Genomic DNA, 12,044 nt, shown 5'->3' on the forward strand with positions numbered 1-12,044 from the left:
AAGACAGTTTCTTCTGAACCAGAGTGTCCCATGCGTTCACATTTATGTTGCACTTCTTGTTGGAAGCCTTCAGGGAATCTTCGAAATGCTTCCTTTGTCCTCCTTTCAATCAAGTCCCTTCCTTGAACTGGGCAAAGATTTGGTTGAAAATGCGTTGCTGGTTAAAGCACAGCAGGTCAGGCAGCATCCAAGGAATAGAAAATTCGACGTTTCGGGCATAAACCCTTCATCAGGAATGAGGAGAGGGTGCCAGGCAGGTTAAGATAAAAGGTAGGGAGGAGGGACTTGGGGGAGGGGCGATGGAGATGTGATAGGTGGAAGGAGGTCAAGGTGAGGGTGATAGGCCGGAGTGGGGTGGGGGCGGAGAGGTTAGGAAGAAGATTGCAGGTTAGGAGGGCGGTGCTGAGTTGAGGGAACCGACTGAGACAAGGTGGGGGGAGGGGAAATGAGGAAACTGGAGAAATCTGAGTTCATCCCTTGTGGTTGGAGGGTTCCCAGGCGGAAGATGAGGCGTTCTTCCTCCAACCGTCGTGTTGTTATGTTTTGCCGGTGGAGGGTCCAAGGACCTGCATGTCCTCGGTGGAGTGGGAGGGAGAGTTAAAGTGTTGAGCCACGGGCCGGTTGGGTTGGTTGGTCCGGGCGTCCCTGAGGTGTTCTCTGAAGCGTTCCACAAGTAAGCGGCCCATCTCCCCAATGTAGAGGAGGCCACATCGGGTGCAGCGGATGCAATAGATGATGTGTGTGGAGGTAGAGGTGAACTTGTGGCGGATATGGAAGGATCCCTTGGGGCCTTGGAGGGATGTGAGGGAGGAGGTGTGGGCGCAAGTTTTACATTTCCTGTGGTTGCAGGGGAAGGTGCCGGGAGTGGAGGTTGGGTTGGTGGGGGGTGTGGACCTGATGAGGGAGTCACGAAGGGAGTGGTCTTTGCGGAACGCTGATAGGGGAGGGGAGGGAAATATATCCCTGGTGGTGGGGTCTGTTTGGAGGTGGCGGAAATGACGGCGGATGATACGCTGTATACGGAGGTTGGTGGGGTGGTAGGTGAGAACCAGTGGGGTTCTGTCTTGGTGGCGGTTGGAGGAGCGGGGCTCAAGGGCGGAGGAGCGGGAAGTGGAGGAGATGCGGTGGAGGGCATCGTCGAACACGTTTTGGGGGAGTCTGTGGTCCTTGAAGAAGGAGGCCATCTGGGCTGTGCGGTGTTGGAACTGGTCCTCCTGGGAGCAGATGCGGCGGAGACGAAGGAATTGGGAATATGGGATGGAGTTTTTACAGGGGGCAGGGTGGGAGGAGGTGTAGTCCAGATAGCTGTGGGAGTCAGTCGGTTTATAGTAGATGTCTTTGTTGAGTCGGTCGCCTGAGATAGAAATGGAAAGGCCTAGGAAGGGGAGGGAGGAGTCTGAGACAGTCCAGGTGAATTTGAGGTCGGGATGGAAGGTATTAGTAAAGTTGATGAACTGTTCAACCTCCTCGTGGGAGCACGAGGCAGATTTGGTTTAGTAGTCTGAATTCAATCATCCTAAGCATGTGGCCAGCCCAACAAAGTTGGTTTCAGATGATCATGGCCTCAATGCTGGTGCTACTGGCTCATTCAAGGACACTGATGTTAGTCCTCCCAGCTGATGCAGAGAATCCATCAAAAATTGTATTGATGGTACTTGTCAAAGGACTATACATAGTCCAAGTTTCAGAATTCTGTTATTTTGCAGCACACCAAGCAACCACTTCTTACTGGTTTTGAATCTTTGTTTCATAATTGGCCGTGCTAAATTGCCCATAGTGTTCAAGGATGTGTAGGTTAGGTGCATTAGTCAGGGGTAAATGTAGAGTATTGTGGTAGTGGAATGGTTCTGGGGATTATTCTTTGGAGGGTCTGTGTGGACTTGTTGGCTGAAGGGCCTATTTCCAAACTGTAGGCGTTCTATGATTCTATGAACAATATAGAAGAGGCAGCATGTTATTTAAATGGGAAAGGTTTAATAGTTCAATGCAGAGGGATCTGGGTATCTTGTGCATGAAACATGAAACATAAGGATGCAAGCACACCAAGTAATTCAGAAATGAAGTGGAATTTTAGCCTTTATTGTTCAGGAGTTTAAGCTTAAAAATAGGGGAATCATGTTACAACTCTACTGCATGTTAGTGAGGCTGTACCTGGAGTACCATGGTTGACAAGCAGGAAGCTGGAAGAACACAGCAAATCAGGTAGCATGAGGAGGTGGAGAAGTTAATGTTTTGGGACGGGCAGTTTTAGTCCTTGCATTTAGGAAAGAATGTACTGGCATCGGACAGCGTTCAAAATAAATTTGGTAAACTGATTCCTGGGGTGAAGGGACTGACTTAGCAAGAAGAGCTAAACAGATTCGACATTAATTCACAACAGTTTAAAAGAATAAGGGGTGATCTTGTTGAAATACACAAGGTCCTGAGGGGAGGTTTGATATGATAGATATCAAACAGATGTTCTACTAATGGGTAAGTCTGGAACTTGGGAGCATTATTACAGAATAAAGGCGATACTCATCTAAAACTGAGATGCAAAGGAATTCCTTCACCAAGAGAGTAATGAATATTGGGATTCGCTACTTTGGAAAGTTGTGGGGGCCAGACCACTGAAAGCATCTATACAGTTATAATGTCAGAGTCATACAGCATGGAGAAATATCCTTCGGGCCAACTGCCAACCATGTTCCCAAATTAACCTAATCCCACTTGCCCACATTTAGCCTATGTCCATCTAGATCTTGCCTATTCGTGTACTCATCCAACTATCTTTTAAATGTATCACCATCCATTACTTCCTCTGGCAGTTCATTCCACAAACGAACAACTCTCTGTTTAAAAACGTTGCCGCCTTATGTCTTTTTTGAAAACTTTCTCCTCTCACTGTAAAAACACATCCCCCGGTGTTGAACGCCCCCAATCTAGGGAAAGACCTTTGCTATTCATCTTATCCTTGCCCCTTATGATTTTATATACCTCAGTAAGTTCACCCCTCAACCTCCTATGCTCCAGTAAAAAAAAGTCCCAGTTGACGAAGCCTACTAGGTTCTTTATCCAGAGAGTGATGGGGGCATGGAATGCACTGCCTGTGGGATTGGCAGAGTCAGAATCATTGGTGATCTTTAAGCGGCAATTGGATAAGTACATGGATAGGACAAATGTTCGGCACAACATCGTGGGCCGAAGGGCCTGTTCTGTGCTGTATTGTTCTATGTTCTATGTTCTATTTTCATAACTCAAGCCCTCTACTCCTGGCAACATCCTGGTAAATCCTTCCTGTACCTTCTACAGTTTAATAATATCCTTCTGATTGCAGATTAAAGGGATTTGGATGAATTTTTGAAATATCATGGAGTTGAGGGCTATGAAAAATTAACATAAAAGAGGAGTTGAGGTCAGGGTGCGTATCAGCCATGATCTTATTGAATGGTGAGACTGGGTAAGGATCCTACTTGAGCTCCAGTTGCTTATGGCCTCATAACTGAATGGGTTTGACCACTGCTGGGGGAGACCAAGTGTCAACTGCTTAAGGTGGGCCTGGATTTACATTAAAGGGATGACAGGTTCCCTTTCCTCAGTTAGTCTAAACCAGCCGAGTCTCAAAGGACAATCCATATGGTGCAAGTCCCCATATTTAATTCAGTTCACACTTCGACTGAGGTGTTTCTTCAAAGCCACAACAGATGGGTTGTTAGATCAATTTCTACACCACAAAGAGTTAGGCTTAGAATCTTGTGAAAGAGAGATGAAAACCTTGGTGTAAAAGACCTGGACATGCGATGAAGAAACCACATGAATTTTCTGCAAAATAGCACAAGGAGCATAAAAAATAATTCGACTGGTAAACACTTTGTGTAAAGTAAATGCTGTACTGCCACAGATAGAGATTAACAAAAAGGTCAAACAAAAGTAATGGAATTGAACATAGAAACATATAATGGTAGAGAATCCCCCTGTCTGAATCTCTATTGAATTCATGCTTAAAGCTTGCACATAATAGGAGATTACAGTCAGGTGAAAATAGAGGAAGATTTGAGTCTGAAGTTAATTATTCTGTGTATTGCGGATAGGTGATATGGAGTGGATTGGCGACCTATTATTGATTAGACATGTCATTCAGATAGCCCATATTTTAATAGTATGGCATAGAACTAGACATAATCATACAGTCATCGAGTCATATATCATGGAAACAGACCGTTCAGTCCAATCAGCCCATGCTGAACATAATCCCAAACTAAACTAGTCCCACCTGTCTGCTCCCAGCCTATATCCATCCAAACCTTTCCTATTCATGTATCTAGCCAATTGTCTTTTGCACATTGTAAATGCACCCACAGCCATCACTTCCTCCGGAAGTTCATTCCACATGCGAACCACCTTCTGTAGGAAATTTGTTTCTTATGTCTTTTTTAAATGTCTCTCCTCTCGCCTTAAAAATGTGTTCCTTAGTCTTGAAATCCCCTTCCTAGGGAAAAGACAACGACCATGAACTCTATCGAAACCACTCATTATTTTATCAGATCACCTCTCAACCTCCTGTGCTCCAGTGACAATAGTCCCAGCATATCCAGCTTTTCTTTATAACTCAAACCTTCTATACCTGGCAACATCCTGGTAAATCTCTTCTGAGCTCTTTCCAGGTTAATAATATCCTTTTTATATATGGGGAACCACAACTGGACATGGTATTCAAGAACTGGCCTCACCAATGTCCTGTACAATCTCATCATGACTTCCCAACTCCTACAATCAAAGAACTGAGCAATGAAGGCAAGCGTGCTAAATGTCTTTCTAGCCAACCTGTCTATATGTCATGCAAATTTCAAAGAATTATGTATCTACACCTCTAGGTCTGATGTTCTACAACACTACCCAAGGTTTCTGCATCTCCAACACATCATCATCTGTGTCTATTGCTCTCGATGTGTCACTGTCTACGTCAGCGTTTATTACCTATCACTAACTGCCCTGGAGAGCGTGCATGTACGTACACACACACACACACCAGCGGGGTGAATTTGCATTTGCAGATACATTCTATTTTGTTCACAAAGCACACAATCTGCAGGCAGTCAGTCCATGTGCCATTTTACGAATTCCTACTTTGGAAAGAGAACCAGTCTGACTCAAGGTTGGGATACAGGACAACACACACAGACAGACTCTAACCTCACATCATTAATGCACTGTCTGAGCTGAGGTCTTTTTTTCATATACTGATAAAACCTTAAGTTATCTCTTATGTGACTTGAAAGAAGTTTTGGGATTTACATATTAATCAATCAGAACCTGCAACCCCATTCTAAGGCTGAACAGCAATCTAGGTTTGTTCAATTCATTGTAACCGATTATGTCACTTTGATCTTTTACTACAAGTTCTGTGTCCTGTGATCCTGCCCCAGTAGCGTCCTGATGAAAGAGCAGTGCACCAATAGCTAGTGTTTCCAAATAAACCTGTTGGACTATAACCTGGTGCTGTGTGATTTTTAACTTTGTCCACCCCAGTCCAACACTGGCACCTCCACATCATGGCTTCCTGGAGAGACTGGTGATGAGCTGTCTTCCTGAAACACTGCAGTGCTCAGTGAGTACAGTGCTGTTAGAGAGGGAGTTCTAGGAACTTGATCCAGCCACAACAAAGAAATAATGATACAATTTCAAGTCAAAATACAAACAGAAATTGCTGAAGAAACTCTGTAGGTCTGGCAGCATCAGTAGAGAAACAGAGTGTGACTCATCTTCAGAACCAGTTGCCAAGTTTCTCTAGCACTTGCTGTTTTGATTTCAGATTTCCAACAACTGCAGTAATTTACATTTGATGCAGCTCCAAGTCAGGGTGGGGTGTGGCTTGGAGGGGAATGTACAGGTGGTACTGCTCCCTATACCTACCATCCTTGCCCTGTTGGATGGTAAAGGTTGTGGGTTTGCAAGGTGCTGTTGAAATAGATCAAGTGAATTGCTGCACTGTCCAATTAAGGACTGTATACACTGCTGTCACCATGCATCAGTCATTTTATAGGGCCTTAGCAGAAATGCATTGAAAAAGAAGCTAAGTAGAGCATCAGGATTTAGAGAAGTTACTCGCCTTGCCACCTTAAAGTGATAGACAATGATCTGAGAGTTATACAGGGGGAGGTGCTGATATACCATTCTAAATGAGCAGTGTCCTGAAGCAATGGGCAGTAGTTTGCAGTCAAGCCCATAGACTAATAAACAGGCAGCAGGATAAATGTAGTTCTCATTGACTGATCCCACTGCTGCTGTCAAGGCTTTGGTATCTATAATCTGAGACACAGTTGTAACTAACATCACCACACTTGGAGGATACAGGGCGCTGTGCGGGAGGAGGATTCTGAAATCTTCCCAATAATGCTTACTGTTCTGAGCTCAATTTCCCGCGTCCCGATAGCTTTGACTTGCAGCTAATGATCTACTAAAATTAACAAAGGTGGGAATTTAAGCTCCTTTATGGATCAGAGTTACAGACAGAATCCCACATGTGCATTTTTTTTAACCTGTGAGATAAGAGGGAAAGTTTTTCAAGTGAAAAGGCTCCAGGAGGAATGCAATTCACCACTTCTTTACAGACTGTTCATTTCCTTCTATCGACAAGTCAGACAGAGAGGGCTTTGAGTTGCTTCTAGTGAGATGATGAAATAATAATGTGTCTGTATCTATAACCTCCAACTTGCACCACAGCTGTATTTGGCCTTGTGTTTTTCTCCCAACTCTGCCAAGCAAAGTTTTCCACTGTGGCTTCAATTTCTGCACAAACATATTCTTTCTGAACAATTTGCTGAAGTATAAATATCCTCTGAAGAAATATAAAACTCTATCAGGTTATTCAAGGTGGTTAAGGACAAAACTGAGTTACAGAACTCCAGTAACATATCCTCAATATTCAAGTTATTTCTTTTGCTTTTCAGGTGGGGGGAGCTCACAGACTTATCATCGATCACTGTGAAATGATCGGATATTGTTAGTTCCACCATTTGCCTGTTGCACTAGCTCTATCGGCACAAACTCAAGAGGTCCGAATTTCATTACTGGGTTTCGGTTGAGGCAACTAATCACAGCTGGGGTGAGAATATTCTGTAATGTCCAAAGATGGGATGGAAAATTGGGTGGGTGTTAGTATCAGAGAGTTCAGTGAATACGCAGCCAAGGTTCCTGTAACTGATCACAACTGGAAGGCAAATGTACTACCAAAAGTGAATAATCTCACATTTCTCCTCTTTATCCTCCACATACCATCGTGACTCTGTCAGTCAACCTATATCTTAAAAGCAAAACAAAATTGTGGATTCTGGGAATAGGAAATAAAAATAGAAAATATGAATAAACTTAGCACTGGCAGCACTCGTGGAGTTAGAAACAGAGTTAATATTTTGAGTCCGTTATGATTCTTCTTTAAATGGGACGGAATGGTGGCTCAGTGGTTAGCACTGATGCCTCACATTGCTAGGGACCTGGGTTCAATTCCAGCCTCAGGCAACTGTCTGCGTGGACACGTTCTCCTCATGTCTGTGTGGATTTCCTCCATGTGCACTAGTTTCCTCCCACAGTCGAAAAATGTGTAGGTTAGGTGGATTGGGCATGGGAAAGGCAGAGCTACAAGGAAAGGTTTGTTGGGGGTGGGGGGGCATTGTGCAGGTCTGGGTGGGATTCTCTTTGGGAGGGGGTGGTGTGGACCTGATGGGCAGATTGGCCTGTTTCTGTACTGTAGGGTACTGTAGGGATTCTATGATCCAATGAGAGTCGCAAACATTCATGACCCCATGAGTGCAAAAGTATTTCTCCTTATCTGAATCCCAGATGATTATCCAGTTAGGTTGAGATTATCTGGATTCCTAGTAGGGCGGAGCCACCCTCTCACCACTTACCCTGTCAAGCCCCCTTTAGAATCCTGAGGGTTACAATGAGATTGATTCTCGTGCTTCTAAACTCTAGAGAATGCAGACCCAGCTTAGTCTGTCTCTCTTTATACAACAACCCTCTCACCCTCTCACCCTAGGAACCGATCTAGTGACTGCGCTTCTTCCAAAACAGATAGACCCTTCATTAAATATGGAGACAAAAAGATCTGAGCACAATATTCATCAAAAACCTTGCATGATTTTGGTAAAGCTCCATTTGCAATCAATGCTTTCTCCTGATCACTTGCTGTATCGACATTCTGTGTTCCATGTACCAGGATGTATGTCTCTCTGAGCATCAACATTCATTAGATTAGATTCCTTGCAGTGCAGAAACAAGCCCTTCAGCCCAACCAGTCCACACCGACCCTTTGAAGAGTAACCCACCCAGATCCATTTCCCCTCTGACTAATGCGCCTAACACTATGGACAATTTAACACGGCCAATTCACATGGCCAACACATCTTTTGGACTGTGGGAGGTAACCAGAGCACCCAGAGGAAACCACACAGACACAGGGAAAATGTGCAAACTCCATTCAGACAGTCACCCGAAGCAGGAATTGAACCTGGGACTCTGGTACAGTGAGGCAGCAGTGCTAACCACTGAGCCACCATGCCACAGAGTCATAGAGATGTACAGCATGGAAACAGATTCTTCGGTCCAACCTGTCCATGCCGACCAGCTATCCCAACGCAATCTAGTCCCACCTGCCAGCACCCAGCCCATATCCCTCCAAACCCTTCCCATTCATATACCCATCCAAATGCCTCTTAAATGTTGCAATTGTACCAGCCTCTACCACTTCCTCTGACAGCTCATTCCATGCACGTACCACCCTCTGCGTGAAAAAGTTGCCCCGTAGGTCTCTTTTGAATCTTTCCCCTCTCACCCTAAACCTATGCCCTCTAGTTCTGGATTCCCCCAACCCAGGGAAAAGACTTTGTCTATTTACCCTATCCATACCCCTCATAATTTTGTAAACCTCTATAAGGTCACCCCTCAGCCTCCGACGCTTCAGGGAAAACAGCCCCAGCCTGTTCAACCTCTCCCTATAGCTCAGATCCTCCAACCCTGGCAACATCCTTGTAAATCTTTTCTGAACCCTTTCAAGTTTCACAACATCTTTCCAATAGGAAGGAGACCAGAATTGCACGCAATATTCCAACAGTGGCCTAAACAATGTCCTGTACAGCCGCAACATGACCTCCCAACTCCTGTACTCAATACTCTGTCCAATAAAGGAAATCATACCAAACACCTTCTTCACTATCCTATCTACCTGTGACTCCACTTTCAAGGGGCTATGGATCTGCACTCCAAGGTCTCTTTGTTCAGCAACACTCCCTAGGACCTTACCATTAAGTGTATAAGTCCTGCTAAGATTTGCTTTCCCAAAATGCAGCAACTCGCATTTATCGGAATTAAACTCCATCTGCCACTTCTCAGCCCATTGGCCCATCTGGTCAAGATCCTGTTGTAATCTGAGGTAACCCTCTTCGCTGTCCACTACACCTCCAATGTTGGTGTCATCTGCAAACTTACTAACTGTACCTCTTATAGTTGCATCCAAATCATTTATTAAATGACAAAAAGTAGAGGACCCAGCACCGACCTTTGTGACACAGGCCTCCAGTCAGAAAAACAACCTTCCAACACCACCCTCTGTCTTCTACCTTTGAGCCAGTTCTGTATCCAAATGGTTAGTTCTCCCTGTATTTCCATGTGCTTCACACCTTTTAAAAATATTCTGTATTTCTGTTCTTACGACCAAAGTGAATGACTTTACCCTTCCCCCATATTATACTCCATCTGCTACTTTGTTCCCCAGTTGGTTAACCTATCTGTGTCTCTTTGCACCTTCTCCTCCTCCCAGGTTACCTTCCCATCTTGCTCTGTACTGTCAGAAAACCTAAATACCTTTTTCTTGGGATCACTAAATGCACCAAAGGCAGGCTCACCCACGATGCCAACTCAAATTAGAAATCTTCCTGGACATTGCAACACCTCCAAACCGGGGTAATAACTTCCCATTTCCAATATTTATAGAACTGATAAACAAAATTAGCAAAGAAAATCAAGGAAACATGTCCAATTGCTATAGTGTTCCCTTGGTTAGTTTTCCTACTGGATTGTACACAGGAGAAAAATAACCAACTCTCAGAAAGTACAGAAAATTTTGGATTTCGGAAGCAAATAGATAAAATCCCACACAGGAGATTAGCAAATAAAACGAAAGCATGTGGGATTGGGAGTAATGTACGAGCATGGATTAAGGATTGGTTAAGAGGCAGGAAATGGAGAGTGGGAATAAATAAGTCAATCTCAGATTGACAGGCCGTGACCAGTGGAGTTCTACAAGAATCAGCGCATGACTCCAGCTGTTCAAAATCTATAACAATGATTTAAATGTTGGGATGATTTTAATATTTCAAGATTGGTGGATGACACAATAATTGGTGGGAATGTGAGTTGTGAGGAAGATCCGGACTTTGGGGAGATTTACATAAGAATTGGGAGCAGGAGAAAGCAATTCAGTCCTTCAGGTCTGCTCCTCCATCTAACATGATCATGGCTGATCATACCCAGGTCTCAACTCCACTTTCCAGCCAGTTCCACATAGCCCTTTATCCTGCTTTTCATCAGAAACATTTCTGTTTCTTTCTTGAATCTGTTGATTGATTCTGGCTCCACTGCACTCTGGGGCAGTAAGTTCCACAGGTTCACAACCCTCTGAATAAAGTAGCTTCTCCTCATCTCAGTTCTGATCCTTCCACCTCTCACTCTATATCTATGACCTCTTGTTCAAGTCTGCTCCATAAGGGGAATATCTACTCAATGCCCACCTTATCCACTTTAGCACTTTATATACCTCCATCAGATGTCCCTTGTTCTTCTGAACTACAACCCAAGCTATTCAAGTGCTCCTCATACAACAGTCCTTTCACCCTGGAATCAACCTGGTGAACCTCCTCTGAACTGCCTCCAGTGTCACCACATCCTTCCTCAAGTAAGGAAACCTAAACTTGGCACAATACTCCAGGTATGGTATCACCAATGACTTATCTAATTGTAACAACATTTATTTACTTTCATAACCCAGCCCTTTTACAATAAATGCCAAGATTCCAACTGCCTGTCTTATTATATGTTGCACTTGCATACCCACTTTCTGTGATGCATGCACCAACATACCCAGATCCCTCTGCACTGACCCAGTTCGAATCTGCTTCCCATTTACATAACAATTTGGCCTTTTATTTTTCTAGCCAAAATGGACAACTTCACATTTATCCACATTAAACGCCATCTGCTAGAGTCTGGCCCATTCTCCTAGCCTATCAATATCCATCTGAAAACACTTTATCTCTTCATCACCGCCTGCTTTCCCACCTATTTTAGTATCATCCATGAATTCTCCTATGTTACTAAGTTTACACTCTGTCCCCACTTGCAGATCACTTGAACAGGTTTAGGGAGTCGGAGAAAGTGAGGACTGCAGATGCTGGGGACTGGAGTCAAGAGTGTGGTGCTGGAAAAGCACAGCAGGTCAGGCAGCATCTAAGGAGCAGGAGAATCGACATTTTGGGCAAAAGCCCATCATCAGGTTTAGGGAGTGGACAAGACAATAACAGATGGAATATAATGTGAATAAGTGTGACATTATCCAATTAGGCAGGTGGGAATGAAGAATATTAAATGCTGAGAGCTTCAAAAACTGTTAGTGTCCAAAGGGACCAAGGTGACCATGTTCATAAATCAATGAACATTAGTTTAGAGGCGCAGCAAGCAAATTAAAATGCAAAATGCATGTTGGATTTTATCACAGATGGATCTACCCACATCCCATAAATGAATAAAATAATCATCAAGTATTGGAGTAAAGAAGGCTTGCTTCAATTACATAAGCACACTGGTGAGACTGAGTTCTGATCTACTACCCTACTCACACAGGAGTGCAGCACAGGTTCACCAGATAGATTCCTGGGGATATGGCACTGTCCTATAACGAGAGATTGTAGGTACTTTGCCTGGATTATCTAGAGGTTTAGAAAATGAGACCAGAGTAGACACAGAAAGGATACTTGTGCAGTCTTGATGCACAGACGAGAACCAACAGATAC

The sequence above is a fragment of the Hemiscyllium ocellatum genome, chromosome 9, assembly GCF_020745735.1.
Source record: "Hemiscyllium ocellatum isolate sHemOce1 chromosome 9, sHemOce1.pat.X.cur, whole genome shotgun sequence".
Classification (NCBI taxonomy): Eukaryota; Metazoa; Chordata; class Chondrichthyes; order Orectolobiformes; family Hemiscylliidae; genus Hemiscyllium; species Hemiscyllium ocellatum.